Raw genomic sequence first — 14,746 nt, 5'->3', positions numbered from 1 at the left:
GTTTATTAACCTTACACAAATAAATGATATCATCTGGTATCTGTCTCTATCTGTAAGATTTCTCTTAGCTAATGCCCTCGAGGTTCATTCGTGTTGTCACAAATGGCAAGATTCCACTATTTTTAATGGCTGAATAATATTCCATTTTGTGTACACACACCATATCTCCTTTCTCCATTCATTCATCAATGGGCACTTAGGTTGTTTCCAGATCTTGGCTATTGTGAATAATGCTGCAATGAGCGTGGGGGTGCACATATCTTTCCAAGTTAGTGTTTTCATTTTCTCTGGATAAATACCCAGAAATGGAATTTCTGGATCATATGGTAGTTCTATTTTTAATTGTAATTTGAATTGTACACTTTAAATGATGAATCGTATGGTATGTGAATGTTATCTCAATAAAGCTGTTATTTTAAAAAGTGAGTCAAGTTCAAGAAGAACGTTAACTGAGGAACAGTCCAGGTGGTACCTGAACATGGAAAATTTTCAAGGTGATACAAGAATGACTGGGGTTTGGGAGACACAGAATTGATGCTTTAGATCCTCAAAACATAAGGCTCTTCCTGGATTCACATCCCACCTCCTCAGGGACCACGGGCTAACGACTCCGCCTCTCTAGACCTCAGTCTTCTCTGGAAAATGGGGAAAAGAGCTCCTGCCTCTTTGAGTCACCATGAGAGTTAAATGGGTTAGCACAGTGTCTCCTAGGGGGTCAATGGAAGAATCAATGGGGGACTAGATCTCCTGGGTGGTTCTGACCATGTGCTCATGAGCACAGGGTCCCGAATTCAAGTCTCTCATAAGTACTATTTTTTTTCTTTTCTTTTTAGAGCCACAGCTGCAGCATATGGAAGTTCCCTGGCCAGGGGTCTAATCGGAGCTGCAGGTGAGGTCTACGCAAGAGCCACAGCAACACTGGATCCAAGCCATATTTGCGACCTACACTGCAGCTTGTGGCAACACCAGATCCTTAACCCACCGAGGGAGGCCAGGGATCAAACCCACATCCTCAGAGACAACGTCAGGTCTTTAACCTGCTGCGTCACAAGGGGAATTCCAGTACTATTTTCCAAATAGGTGAAATGAGATGAAGCATGTCAAGCATTTAGAAGATGCTCGATAAACATTAAAACGTATCTTTGTTATCACTTATCTGCCCAGGTGGTAACATTTTGGATGATATTTATTTATTTATTTATGCTGTGTTCTTGCAAGGATTCTATCTTGTTTGGCCAAGAAGAACCACCCAAAGAATTATATTTAGTACTCAGCCATCCTTCTCTAGTATGAGCTTGGCTCTCAGATAGAAGGGAAACCCAGCTGGGGTCCTGACCCCTTCCAGCCACCTACCCTACCCCCCACCCCGCTTGCGCATTCTAGAACCTGAGATTTTCCAGGATCATTCTGCCTTGGGAAGCGCTGCTAAAGGAAACCTCCACCCTACCCCAAAAGCAGTAGTATATGAAGATTCCAGAGCATTCCTGAGTCAGCCTCACATAAGACTGGTTACCCTCCCATCACTCGGCCTCCATGATCCACCCCCTAAAAATACAGTTTCTGGGTACAAATTTAGTACCACACCCCACAACAGCAGCCAGACTCATCACGCCCCAATTTGGGAGAGCCATTTAGAGAGATACGATGCTGTGGGTACTACATGCAATCTGGAGGATCCAGGGGGACCCCCAAGACATAGCAGTCATCCTTCAGAGCAGCTAAGGTGGCTGCACAGGGCCTGGCGAACGCCAGTGAGGGGCAAGCTGGCCTGGCACTGAGGTGTCATGGACAATGAGAGCATGGTTTTCAAGATCAGCCCCAGGAAGTTCCCATCATGGTTCAGCAGTAACAAACCTGACTAGTATCCCTGAGGATGTGGGTTCAATCCCTGGTCTCGTTCAGTGAGTTAAGGATCTGGCATTGCCATAAGCTATGGTGTAGGTGGCAGATGTGGCTGTGGTATAGGCCAGCAGCTGTAGCTCGGATTCAATCCCTAGCCTGTGAATTTCCATATGCCGTGGGTTCCGCCCTAAAATGCCAGAAAAAAAGAAAAAGAAAAAGAAAAAAAAATCAGCCTCAGAAGAAGGTTCTCAGGGTCAGACACTCCAAATTACAGACGTTGAGGTGGTGAGGGAGTTGCCTCTCACAGGACAGCTGCATACAGCACCAGCGGAACTTATAATAACTACTACCATGGCTTCCTTTAATTGATCGCTTACTGTATGCTGAGTGTTTTCTCACATGCTCAAAGGTGTGAGGCCATGGTTAAACACACTCGTAAGCAGTATGGAAGCAGACGGCAAGACAATGGTATTAACAGCAACAACCAATTCGTGACTGTGAAACACACAACAAATACTTAGCATAGCATCTGGCTCAGTCTGTGTTGTCTGAAATGCACTAGGTGATGAAGAGAGATGGGGGGGTGCTGAACTCATAGGTGGTGGCAGAGCTGGTGAAGCACAGCACTGCCTGCCCCCCATGGAAGTTGCCAACCCCACCCTCACTTCTTTTTACTTTATTTTTTTCTTTTGTCCTTTTAGGGCTGTACCTGTGGCATATGGATGTTCCCAGGCTAGGGGTTGAATCAGAGGTACAGCTGCCAGCCTAGGCCACAGCCACAGCAACACCAGATCTGAGCCGTGTCTGCAACCTACACTACAGCTCATGGCAACACTGGATCCTTAACCCACTGAGCGAGGCAAGGGATCGAACCCAAAACCACATGGTTCCTAGCAGGATTCGTTTCCACTGCACCACGACAGGAACTCCATTTTTTTTTTTTTTTTTCTGAAAACCAGGCTCCGTTAACTGCCCTGCCTGATGGCTCCCCACACTCCTTGCCTCACTCTGGCCCTCTGGGTCCCCACTGGTGTCAGGTGCCTTCCTAGTTACAGGCCTGTGTAGAGGTGGCCGGCTGCCTGTGTCCCTCTCCCCAGGGGTGGTTGAGCGCATCCTTCTGACGCTACTGCTGCCAAGGGAGGAGGAAGAGGACTCTCGATGTGCTTGTTCACAGGGGCCACCTCCAGCCCGCTGGGACCGGCCAGCGGCTTTCATCTGGATGGACGCCCGGGCCTCAGTGAGGACAGGAAGCATCCCTGAGCGATAAAGATCAGGGCCGGCTTGTGAGCATGCCCGGGTGCTTGATGTGGGCCAAACCAGCTGCCCAACCCCTGTTCCTGGCAGCCCCTGCCATGAATCCTGCCTGGAGGAGGTGGTCAGGGCAGCCCCCCAGCCTAAAATCCAAACCCACCACCACTTGTGGATTCCAGCACTGCTAGAAAGGGGCTTGGTGCTCCAAACAAGAAAACACATGCAGGAGTTCCTGCCATGGTGCAGTGGAAACTAATCCGACTAGTATCCATGAGGTTGAGGGTTTGCTCCCTGGCCTCCTTCAGTGGGTTAAGGATCCGGCCTTGCCAAGATCTGTGGTATAGGTCACAGACGCGGCTCGGATCTGGAGTTGCTGTGGCTGTGGCACAGGCTAGTAGCTACAGCTACAGCTTGACCCCTAACCTGGGAACCTGCATTGCTGTGGCTGAGGTATAGGCTGGCAGCTGTAGCTCCGATTAGACCCCTAGCCTGGGAACCTCCAAATGCCACAGGTACGGCCCTGAAAAAAAAAAAAAGAAAAAGAAAAAACATGCATATGTGTAAGACAAGAGCTCGTAAAAATGAAGCATTTGCTGTAGCCCAGGCACCTCAGCACTTCACAGTCATCAACGCCTTTAGTCTTCACAGCAGCCTTATTTCACAGAGGAGAGATTGAGGCTCAGAGAGGGAAAGAGACCTGCCCGAGGTCACACAGTTAAGAGGTTCCAGAGCCAGGACTGGAATCCAGGCCACCTGAAAATAAAGCCCACATTCTAAACTCCGGAATGCGGTGCCCACATCTCTCAACCACATGTACACATGCATAGGTCTAAGACTCATATCACAAAATATTAGCCCGGGTTATCTTTACTCTGTGGGATTACAGGAGTTTTACTTCCCCGTTTTTGTTTATCTGTATTTCTAAATGTTTGACAATGAAACTGTAGCATGACGTAAATATATTGAAGTAAGTATAAAAAGAGAATAAAATCTACTTATTTGGAAAATGAGCTGAGAGTCACCCATTAAAGCAGTGAACAGTTAGTTATCTCCTGCCCCCACCTTAAGGCAGAAGGGCCAGTCAAGTGCAGACAGTAAAGGGATGGGAAGCCCATGGTACTCCAGAGACGCATGTGCACTGTGGGGGCTTTACCTAACATCACCACCCGCTCCAACAGACCAGCACAAACATTGATGGGCCATTCACCCCAGTGTTCACCCACGTGACCCGGCTGGGAGCACTCCAGGCTAAAAGGCACCAGCACCCCCACTCCAAGGGTGTGGACACCCAGGCAGAGAAGGGAAGCCATGCCCAGGGCTGGGGACAAAACAGAAGCAGATGACCCGAGGGCAGCAAGGCTCCCAACCCAGGCAGTGTCATCAGGGTGGGTTGCTGCTGTGATCTGTGGAAGAGCCATCTTCCTGGGAGTGACCTGGGCCTGGGCACAGGAACTGGGTGACACCCAGAAAGCCCTGCGGTCGCCCGGCTGAGCCGACTAAAGCCAGGGCAGATGGCTCACACTTGCTCTGCTGGGTCAGCCAGCATTCTGGGCATTCCAAAAATTCCTCCAGAGTTTTTGCTGGCCCCCTCCACCACCACCCCCCATTTCAATGAAGGAAAGTAAGGCAGGCAGAGGAGCTGTGATGAAGGCATCTGGATAAAGACAACATTGGTACGTACTATCACCTCTTAAATCCGACAGTAACCAGGCACCCCTCACCCCTGGGAGAAAGAGGCGATCTGCTAGGTACCAACGCTTCTGTGCATCCAGGGCTGAGTGTGTCAGGGGAAACGGCTTTGCTACAAGGCTGCCAGGAGGTGGGACCTGGAGAATATGGTCCCTACCCCAGTGCCACCATGGCCATGCCCCCCGACACAGCCCTGGGCAGGCTGCCCTCCAACCCCTCATCTCTCTCCTCTGGGAGGGTGGGAGCTGTGTCCCAGGCAGCTCTGAGACCCAGGACCCAGCCCAAGCCCTGGTACACAGTAGGTACTTACTAAATAACAAAGGAAAATGACACACTATCCCAGGAGAGGACAGCATACACTGCCCTGGAAGTTCTGAGGAGAGAGATGGTATTTCTAGCGGGGTCAGTGGGAGGCGGGAGGACCACTGTGTTATTAACTGTAGGCTGTGGCAGCTTTCCAGGAGGCAGATCTGAGTTCAAATCCAGACCTCAAGCTAAGTGGCTCTGAGGGCTTTATATCTCTGAGGCTGTTTTCTCATCTGTGAAAGGGGTTAGTAATACCATCTCCAAGCCATTCTGAGGACTGACAGGAAGACACAGATATAATACCTCCCTAGCAAGGGAGCTGGCATATAGTAGGTCCTCAACAAATAGTGCCCCGCCCCCACCCCAGCTCTTTTAAAGGGCTGTTTTTGCTTTTTCTCAGAAGGTGCAGCAAGAATAAGAGGCTCTAGGACTTGCTCATCCAGTTTCCTGGCCCCCTGTGAGAAAGGCCCAGAGAGGGGAAGGGTTTTATCCAAGGACACACAGCAGAGAAGAGGGTACTAGTGTTCTCTGCCACAGCCAAGGACCCCATCTCGTGCCAAGCACAGTCCCTGGCAGGCAGGTAATCTGTTCTAGAAGCACAGATATGAGCTTTCCAGGGCTGGGGCCTAAAATGACAGGGAGAGACAAACCTGGGCAGGTTCCCAGGCCAGAGGGCCCTGGGAGTTCCCCAGCCGCGTCACTCCCTGGCCCAGCCCAGGGCACTGGGTAGGGCTGGGCAGGCACTGTGCCCACCAAGGCCCAGGCTCCGTGTCCAGGGAGGCAGGGTGGCGGGAGTTCACAGAGTGGCCTCGGTGTACCCAGCACCCCCCTGCCCCCCGCTGGCCTCCCTCTGCCGGGAGGCCCTGCACATCCCGCACTTCCTTCCCCTGGCAGTGCCTCACCATGCCATGCCACGGGCAAACAGGAGAGCTCCCAGAAAGGGCTTTTGTCACTAAGGAAGCAAAACAGAAAGGAAAGAAAAATCAACAGAGCCAGCTGGGAGCCCCAGCCCTGACCTGGAGCCTTTGAAATTACAGCTGAGTCTCCGCCAATGAGATTCACCCACAAAAGGGCTCCCAGGCTCCCTGCTTGCCACTTGCCAGTAGCTCTGGGCAAGGCAGCTCACCTCACAGAGACTCAGTCTCCTCATCTGTAAAATGGGAACAACACTAGCATGGATAAGGAACTGGATAAAATCATGCACAAACCCATGTGTCGGAGGAACTAGAGTATCAGAAACAGTCCATCAATGCTAATGATTATTTTGAATTCCTGCTACAATGACTGACTATTCCTGCTACCAACAACAAGGAAAATTTGTATCACCATTTATAAAGCCACTCATTACCCACTTTTTAAAAACTCTAAACTGATTTTTTTTTAATGGGAAAGGGCTCTGGTTTTTAAAGAGCCTACTATGTGCCAGAGGCTTTCTATGCTGCCACCTCACCTGATCCCACACCGACCCCACAGGGAAAATCTTAGTGTCTTCTTTCTGTAGATGAGGACTGAGGCTCAGAGAGGCAAAGTCACTGGCCCTAAATCACACAGCAATGACACAGTGGAAATGGGACAGAACACTAGGACTGACCAGCCTGGTCCCACTTTATTCCCAAGGAGGCAGCAGGGGAGGGATTTGGGGCACAGGGCTGAGTCAGGCTACAAGGATCAGCAGTGGGGGTCCTGGGAAAGGGATTCCCACTCTGAGCCTCAGTTTTCCCATCTATAATATGGGGACATGAAAATCAAATAAAACAATGATGAGCACAGTGCCTGAGACAGAATGAATGCGTTCTAGTTATTTTCGTTTTACTCAAAAGAACATTGAGTGTCCCCAAAAGCCAGGTCTCAGAAGGTGGAGGCATGGGAGACTCAGTCATCTCTAAAGGCACAAGAGCCAGGGCAGAGACCACCAGGTACATGCAGGCCAAAGGCTGTCACCTCTCTCACCTTCGATGACACCTGGCCCATCTGAGACTAACTTCACAAATGGGGAAAAGCTTGAAGAGGTGAGGCAACTTACCCACGAATCCCATGCCAGTGCCACCCCTGACTTTCCTGGAGAAATCCATCCCTGACATCCAGCAGATCCTATTTTCCATACAGCCAGCACAGGACTTGCCAGATGACTGGCATAGGCTAAATTTTCAATGAATGAAAGAGTAAGCGCCATGTCTAACCTTGCACCTAGCTTGGGTGGCCAATACTCATAACCACGGGCCCCCTGAAACCTGTTGATTGCTTCCACAACCGGGCAGTATGAGTCTTCCTTAAACACAGAACATCCAAGACCTCTTCAAGGCTGGAATAGGGCTGAGTGGATGGTCAAGGCTTGCCCTGGGGACAGAAACTCCTGTAAACAGTAATCCATTAACAGACAACCCTCCAGCTACAGCAGAAGAGGAAAAACACTTGCTGGGAAGCAGGGATCCTAAGTCACTCCTTTCCTTGTGCTCCAAAGACTAAGAACCTCACGGGGCCTTCAGTGATAATAATCACACTAGTAAGAATGACAATAGCAGCAAACACATGTACATTCGGTAGCAGGCACTACGTATTAACTCATTTAATGCTCATCCATCTCAGGATGCAGGCACCGTTATTACACCCACTTGACAGAGGAGCAAACTGAGGCACAGAGAGGGTTAACTGTCTTGCCCAGGGTCACATGGCTGGAAAGTGGTAGAGCCGGGGTCTGAACCCAGGCAGTCTGGATCCAGAGCTGCTGCAATACACCCAAGGGATGTTGGGAATATTTAATTCTGCAACCAATTCTGCACAACTGACATGCAATTTTGCAGACTTCCTCATTCCACTTCAATCAGGAACTCCCCCACTCCAGCTCCACAGTCAAAGGACCATTTATTTATCATCTACTTGGTGCCAAGTGTTTCACAGTCCTTCTTGCTTTTGGTTACAAGCACCCTGTGTCGTGTCTGTTTTACAAATGGGAGAACTGAGGCTCAGAGAGATGGTGGGACTAGTTGAGGGTCATGTGGCCCATAGGGGGCAGAGCTGGGATTTGAACCCATATCTGTCCCCTCCACAACCTCCCCTTGGCCTCGCCATGATCTCCCAGTCCACTGGCTGCAGGTACCAGAGCTTGAGGAGTTATAAACCACATCCAGATCAAAAATCATCAACATGATCGCCCCTCACCTTCGAAATTCATGTCACAATTACAAAGTATCTCCTTATCCAATACTGCACTGGAGCTTCACAGTAGCTCTGCCGGAGAGGACATATGTTCCCATTTTCCAGATGAGAAAACTGTGGCTCAGAGAGGTGGACTGCCTGTTCTGTGTTATAAACTCAAACCAGGTCTCCTCACTCACAGCCCTGCCCTGATGTGTCTCTCAAAGGCTCGCCACCACCTCTGGGTAGACCTTTACCTCAGCAAGGACCTTTCTGCCCCAGCAGAAACATAATGTGGCAGGCTGTATTCCTGCCCAGAAAGTATATACTCATTTCCTCTCAGCCTCAATAGGACTGATGATGGGTTTGACCACATGATGTGCTTTGGCCAATAGAATGAGGGCAGAAATGACACCTTCCCAGTTCTGAGGTGAGGCTTTCAGAGGTTCTGCAGGTTCCCAGTGACCTCCTGAGCGTCTGCTGTCCATTGCAGAAGAGCATGTCCTGGCTGGTAGCTGCCCATCAGCCTGGGTACCAAGATTTTAAGGTACACGGGGCAGATAGCAACCCAGCCCAAGCCTGGAAACCAGCCTCCCTGCCAAGCCCAGCCAAAGTCAGCCAAACCATCTGATAACCCTCAAGCATGAGACAAATGTTTACTGTTAAAGGTTACTGCCATTTGGGAGATGTTTGTTATACAGTATTATCATAGAAAAACCTGACTAATACAAAGGACCATGTGTTTCCAGACAGAAGCAAGTAGGCTCGTGTGCACATGGGCAAATATCTTATAAGGAGCAGTTCACAGCAGGTTGGATTAAAAATCAAGGGCCAAAAAGTGTCCCCTCCTTCTGAAATATACAAACAGCTTCTCTCTTCCATAGCCTTGGAGGGAATAGGAAAAGTACCAACCACTCTGGAGGGAAACTGAGCAGGGGAGACCAACATTCTAAATACCCTTTATCTCAGCAGGTCCCCATCCCAGCATCTGTCCTCCCATCTACTACAACAAGTATGTGAAGTCAAATGAGCAGGGATGTTCATTGGGATACTGTGCGTCAAAGCAAAAAACAGCAAACCATTCAATGCCCTTTCTGAAGGGTATCTCTTCAAAAACCAATAGTACCTTCATGCCTTTGAGCATCACTCAGCTTTTTCAAAGAGTGCAGCAAGTCAATCTAAAATGGGAAAGGGCCCAAGTCTATTTTTGATTTACAAAATTATTTGTTTTATGATTGTTGTTGTGAAAAGAGTATGTCCACATACACTGATTCGTTTAGTTATTCCACGACTATTTACTCAGGAAGCAGCAGTGAAGACAAATAGGGTTTCTACCTTCTTGGAGTGTCTGGAGGGGGAGGGAGCAATAACAGCAACTGCACTCTGACCACCAGAAGCAACAACAATAATGGTAACAATCAACAGGAGCTACTCCTCACAGCAACTCTAAGAGACAAGACCCGTTATTATCTCCATTGACCAATGAGGAAAGAGATTAAGTCACCTGCCCAAGATCACACAGCGGAAAAGTGGCAGAACCAAGATGCACCTCTTTCCATCTGGCTCCAGAGTGGACATGAAAAACACCTTAAGAGAGTTAGCAGAGTGCGATACGGGCTTGGAAAGAAGTAAACAGTGCATATGTATGCAGAAGGTATCTGGAGGGTAGGGGGAAACTGCTGACTGCATTAGCTCTGAGGAATGGGATTAGGGGTCTGGAGTGGGATAGGCAGTATCTTTGGGGGGTTTACTTTTCACTTAACACAAAATCATTTTACCATCTTGAATGTGTTTGGTGTGTTACATGCTATTTTCACAATAATATGTATACACACATAGGGTGTTAATGTATGCGTGTGTGAGTGTATGCGTTTGTGTGTATGTATATCACTTCTGATTCAGTGATGTAAACATCCAAAGATTACCCAAAGATTGGGGATGTATTTTATATTTCCAATAGAGATGAGGCTATAGAACAGTTCAAAGGTCATTCAGCTGAGCAATTAGCAAATGCAGCAGCGATAACTACTTCCCAGAAGTTAATCCATAATCATATGCATATCTGTCTCACTTTGCTTTCCCTCCTCTTCCTCCCACCCAATTGGCCAGATTTCTGCTGAGGAGATTCCTGAGGGCAGAGGCTTTTTTGAGTTGCCCATAGAAGGTGCTCAATAAAACAGTCATCACATTGAAGAGGGAAAAATGTGCGTGTGTTCCTGTGTGTGTTCCTCAGTTCAAAGTGCACGCCAGATCCTTTACCCACTGTGCCAGGCCAGAGATTGAACCTGCATCCCAGCACCTAAGAGATGCCGCTGATCCTGTTGCTCCACAGCAGGATTTATGCCAATGGTCTAACTTGAAACCCCTCGACACATGCTGCATTCGGGGTATACCAGCTGCACTTGGGGGTATACCAACGAGCATGCAATTCTAATGAGCTCTGCCTTTGTCTGTGCTCCTCCTTCTGCCTGCCTGGAGTATCCTATCATGAGCCCATTTTACAGATGAGAAAGCTGAGTCTCAAACCAAATACCATGCTCTTTTCCTGGCTCAGACCACATCCAGGAAGGGAGCTGAGCCAGTGTTTTCCCCTAAATCTCCCTGGCTGGCTCCCTCCTTTTTACCCTGCCTCCTCCTGGAAGCCTCCCTGGGTTTACCCCTGCTGCATGCCAACCCAACCTCACTGCCCTTGGTGGCTTCTCTACTCGACCTCACTGACTCCAAACTCCTGCTGAAGTTTGCAAGTTGGAAGTTAGTTCAAATCCCTGCTCTGCTCCTGGTGGCTGGCAAAGTCCTCACTGCCATACCACTGAGCCCCAAATCTTTGCAGTAGGAAGGATGAGTCCTACTCCCTCACACTGGAAGGTGGTGAGGGTTCCCAGCTGCAATCCCGGGAGACCCGAATGTTTATGACCATTCCAGCACAGGCGGACAACTGATGCTCAGGAAGCTTTGCTCAACTGAATGAAATACTGACACTTAAAATATTTATGCCACTTCCTCTGGGGGTTTCCTTCTCCAAACAGACTGCTATGCCTCCAGTAATGGGTCTTCAAATGAGAGGCTCTCGAAACACAACACATGATCCCTGTCTCTCTCTATTTAAGTCCAGCTCTACCATCACCTCTCGCCTGGATTTTTCGAGCAGTCTCTTCCCTGGCCTCTCAGCCTCCTAACACACCCTCTCTGATCCAGCCTCCTGAAAGACAGGCAAGCTTCTCAAAACACACATCTGCCTCCATCCCTCTCCCCCAGAAAAATGTCCACAGTGCCCCACTGCCCTGGAATAAAGGTCAAACCCCTGGGAATGGCTGACCTGGCCCCTGCCAGCATCTCCAGCCAACACCCCATGCTCCCTCCTCCGTCCAGACCATCGAGGCCTTCCTATTCCCTCTACCAGGACATAGTACCATCCTCTCCACACTGGCAAGCTCTCCAAGAAACGAAACTCTCTGCCCTCCATCCATCCCCAGGCCAGAAGGCACCAGCCCATCCTCCCATTCTCTCCTTCCAAACAATCGCCTCTTTTCACAAAGACTTTACCAGTTGAGGGTATGACTACTAGCCTCTTCTTTGACACAGTGTCTTGAAACATGTTGTTTGATGTTGAATGAATGAATGAATGAATGCACATTTAAAACACTCCTCTGAGACTCTTTTTCTGAGTTGGTCAGAAATGAATTATGATGATGCTGAGAGAGGAGAAAGGCTCAGGGCCAGACAAGTGGGCTGTTTCACTCTCCCGCCAAGGTCAGCCTGGAATAAAAGTCAGCCCCCAGGACCTCCAAGGAGGGGTGTGGCATTTCCAGGTTGAGGGCTGCACCCCCAACATCAAGGATCAGCATAGCTGCCCCACTACAGTGCAAGGCAAGTTGATTGCTCATAGCTAGATTGCAAGCCAGGAGACAGATCCTATACTGCCCCAGGTCACACCATTTCTACACCACCTGCCACACAGTAGGTGCTCAATACACACAGTGATTGACTTAAGGTGCTGGCTCACGTGCCCAGACACTGTCCTGAATGAAACCCTGTACTTCCCTAGGGTAATTGCACTCTTGTCAAGCATGCAAATCCTTTAAAAAGGATTCCCCCTAAAACCACCAGGAGGGCAGCTAGTGTCTGCACAACTACCCCTGGAGCAGTCCCAGGGATGAGACTCCAGCGTCTGGGGGTGAACACATGTTTGTCCAGGAGCTTCAATGGATTAGCAAAGGGAAAGCTGGGCCCAGGGAGAAGCCTTGTTCAACTGTCCTGGTTACTGATTAGCCAAGCCCTAGAGCTTCTCTCTGCAAGGGGGATCAGAGGGGCAATTATATCCCTTTGGAAGAAAGACCAAGTTAAATATCTCTCTAATCCTGCAGTTTAAAAAGACAGCAAGTTGGGTTTCTGCAGCCTTCCCTCAAATACCCTGGGGAATGGGACAGGGGCTAAGACCTCTGCAAGGAGAAGCCACAGAAGGAGGACCCACTAATATTTACAGAGCCCTTACCTATTATATCTATTAATCCTGCCAGTCACCCAAAAGAAAGAGAAGGGTGACCCCCCACTCCATTTTGCCCAGAAGGGAGACCTGAGCTCAAAGAGGTTAAGTGTTTTGTCCAAGGTCCAAAGAAGCTGAAAAGAAAAAGCACTTTCTTTGTGCAACAGGTACAGTCCATTCCCTTCCAAAAGGTAATGGCAGCTCCTAGCTAGAGAAAGTTCAGTCCCGCGGGCAGGAAGCCCTGGCCACCTAGGCGGGGCGCGGAGGGCACACACCCCACTGCGGACCGACGGAGACCAGGGTTTCAGGGCGCGGCGCCCCAGCTCAGAGCCAAGGGTGTGCTAGGAGGGTGTGGAAAGGTCAGGCCCGGGCCGGGGGTCAAAGAGACGCTTCCCTTCCCCGGGGCCCTGCCTGTAGCCCCACTCGGCGCCACCAGCGGGGTGGTGGCCACTCAAGCTGACTGGGGAGCGGAGGAGATGGAGTCTTAATCCCATCAGGGCACCTCTGCCCTGGGAAGCGCGCAGAGGGGAGCGCAGGCCCGGGGGCGGCGGGGGGGGGGGGGTGCGTTTGGAGCCCCAGAGCCCTTGGGGCCCGGTGAGCTGCTCTCTCCACCCCCACTGCTGCCCGCTGGATCCCTTTGCCCCGGGCTCGGCCTCGATCCATACCCCCGCATCCCAGTGTCCACCTCCTGGGCCTCCAACCCTCACGGACGTCCAGAGCCTAGTAGTTCCAGGCTGGGTACCCCGGATCTCCAGCGATCCTCCAGCCCCCGGCCACCAGATCTCCTCTCGGAATCACTCCTAAGGCTCGGACCAGTGAGGAGTGGGAGAAAGGACTCAACTAGCTCCCAGTTTCAAATCACCGTCCAGTCACCCCCAGGCTGGGGGTCGAATGGGGACTGCAGGCCACCGGCGCCAGATCCACTCCTGGGATCGACTTCCAAGTCTTCAGCCAGGTGGCGCGGGATCCACTGGCTCCCCAGTGCGGGATCTTCTCGAGGGATCCACTCCCAAGTCTCGAGAGACAGATCTCCTGGCTACCAAATCGGGGCGCCCCCTCCTCGAAGACCCAGAGCCCGGGGAGATCCACCGGGTCCCCACCTCTTCCCCGGCTAACTTTGCCAACTTTTCTCCCGGGGCCTTAGCCAAGCCGAAACTTGGCGGCCATCGCCGGCCGCCTCCTCCCTAGCCCCTCGCAGGCCGGGGACCCGGGGCGGATGGCCAGCCCCCATCCACCGCCGCCGCCGCGCAACCTACCCTGGAGCCGCCGCCGCCTGCCCGCGCCGCGCCGCCACCTGCCCGGAGCCCGCGACACCTGCCCGCGCAGCCCGCGGCCCAGCGCAGCCTACCCTGCTGGGGGCGGGGCCTCGGGCGGGGGAAGCGCCCCGTCACCATGGGAACCGCGGCCGGCGGCGCTTGCGCGGAGGGCCCCGGGGCGGAGCGCGGCCGGCGGGATCAGTCTCTTGGGCTGGTGCCTGGGTCGGGGGGCGGTCAGGCAGGTCAGAGGTCTCGAGTTTGCCCCGACACTTCTCCCGGAAGGGCTCCCGGATCCGGCCCCGTCGCGCTGGAGTCAGAATGTTGTTCACGATCCCCATCCACCTTCCGGGGATCATTCCCCGGCTCTGGCAGGGGTTCCCCCGCAAAGGACACCGACCCGCCGCGGAGTCTGCGCCCGCGAGAGCCTAATGCAGTTGGGGAACTTTAGAGGCGCTTGGTAAAGCCTCGCCTATTGAATTGCTTGGGCTGCCGTCGCTGGCAGGGGAGCGAACCAGGTCTACATGTAGCTCTCGCGCTGCTCTGTGGCGAGCAAGGGAATTGCACGCAAGGTCGGGGGGCCTGGCAGATAGTTTGTTCACTCCGCTGGGGCGCCTACTGTATGCCATGACTGCTGCCATTGTGTTGAGGTGGGTGTGAGGGGTGAGGTGTATAGAGACTTATTGGACAAGTTGAGAGAATCATAGGAAGTCTTTCCTGAACGACAAGATGTCTGTTTTGCTATCCTTTACTCATTTCATTCCATAGGTCTTTATTAAGCATCTAC

The 14,746-nt window shown here is 51.3% G+C and overlaps 1 protein-coding gene across 1 annotated transcript in view; it reads right to left on the bottom strand.

The window, feature by feature from the left end:
* The window catches only part of KIAA1671 (KIAA1671 ortholog), a 195,085-nt gene extending 181,105 nt beyond the window's left edge, over positions 1–13,980 (bottom strand). The window contains exon 1 of the mRNA XM_047762197.1: positions 13,963–13,980. The gene's annotated coding sequence lies outside the window, so the exon portion shown is untranslated. The remainder of the gene's footprint in view (positions 1–13,962) is intronic.
* Between the last annotated feature and the right edge of the window lie 766 nt (positions 13,981–14,746).

Source organism: Phacochoerus africanus, chromosome 15 (genome assembly GCF_016906955.1).
Source record: "Phacochoerus africanus isolate WHEZ1 chromosome 15, ROS_Pafr_v1, whole genome shotgun sequence".
In the NCBI taxonomy this organism is placed as follows: domain Eukaryota; kingdom Metazoa; phylum Chordata; class Mammalia; order Artiodactyla; family Suidae; genus Phacochoerus; species Phacochoerus africanus.
This window is presented reverse-complemented; position numbering and strand designations above follow the sequence as displayed.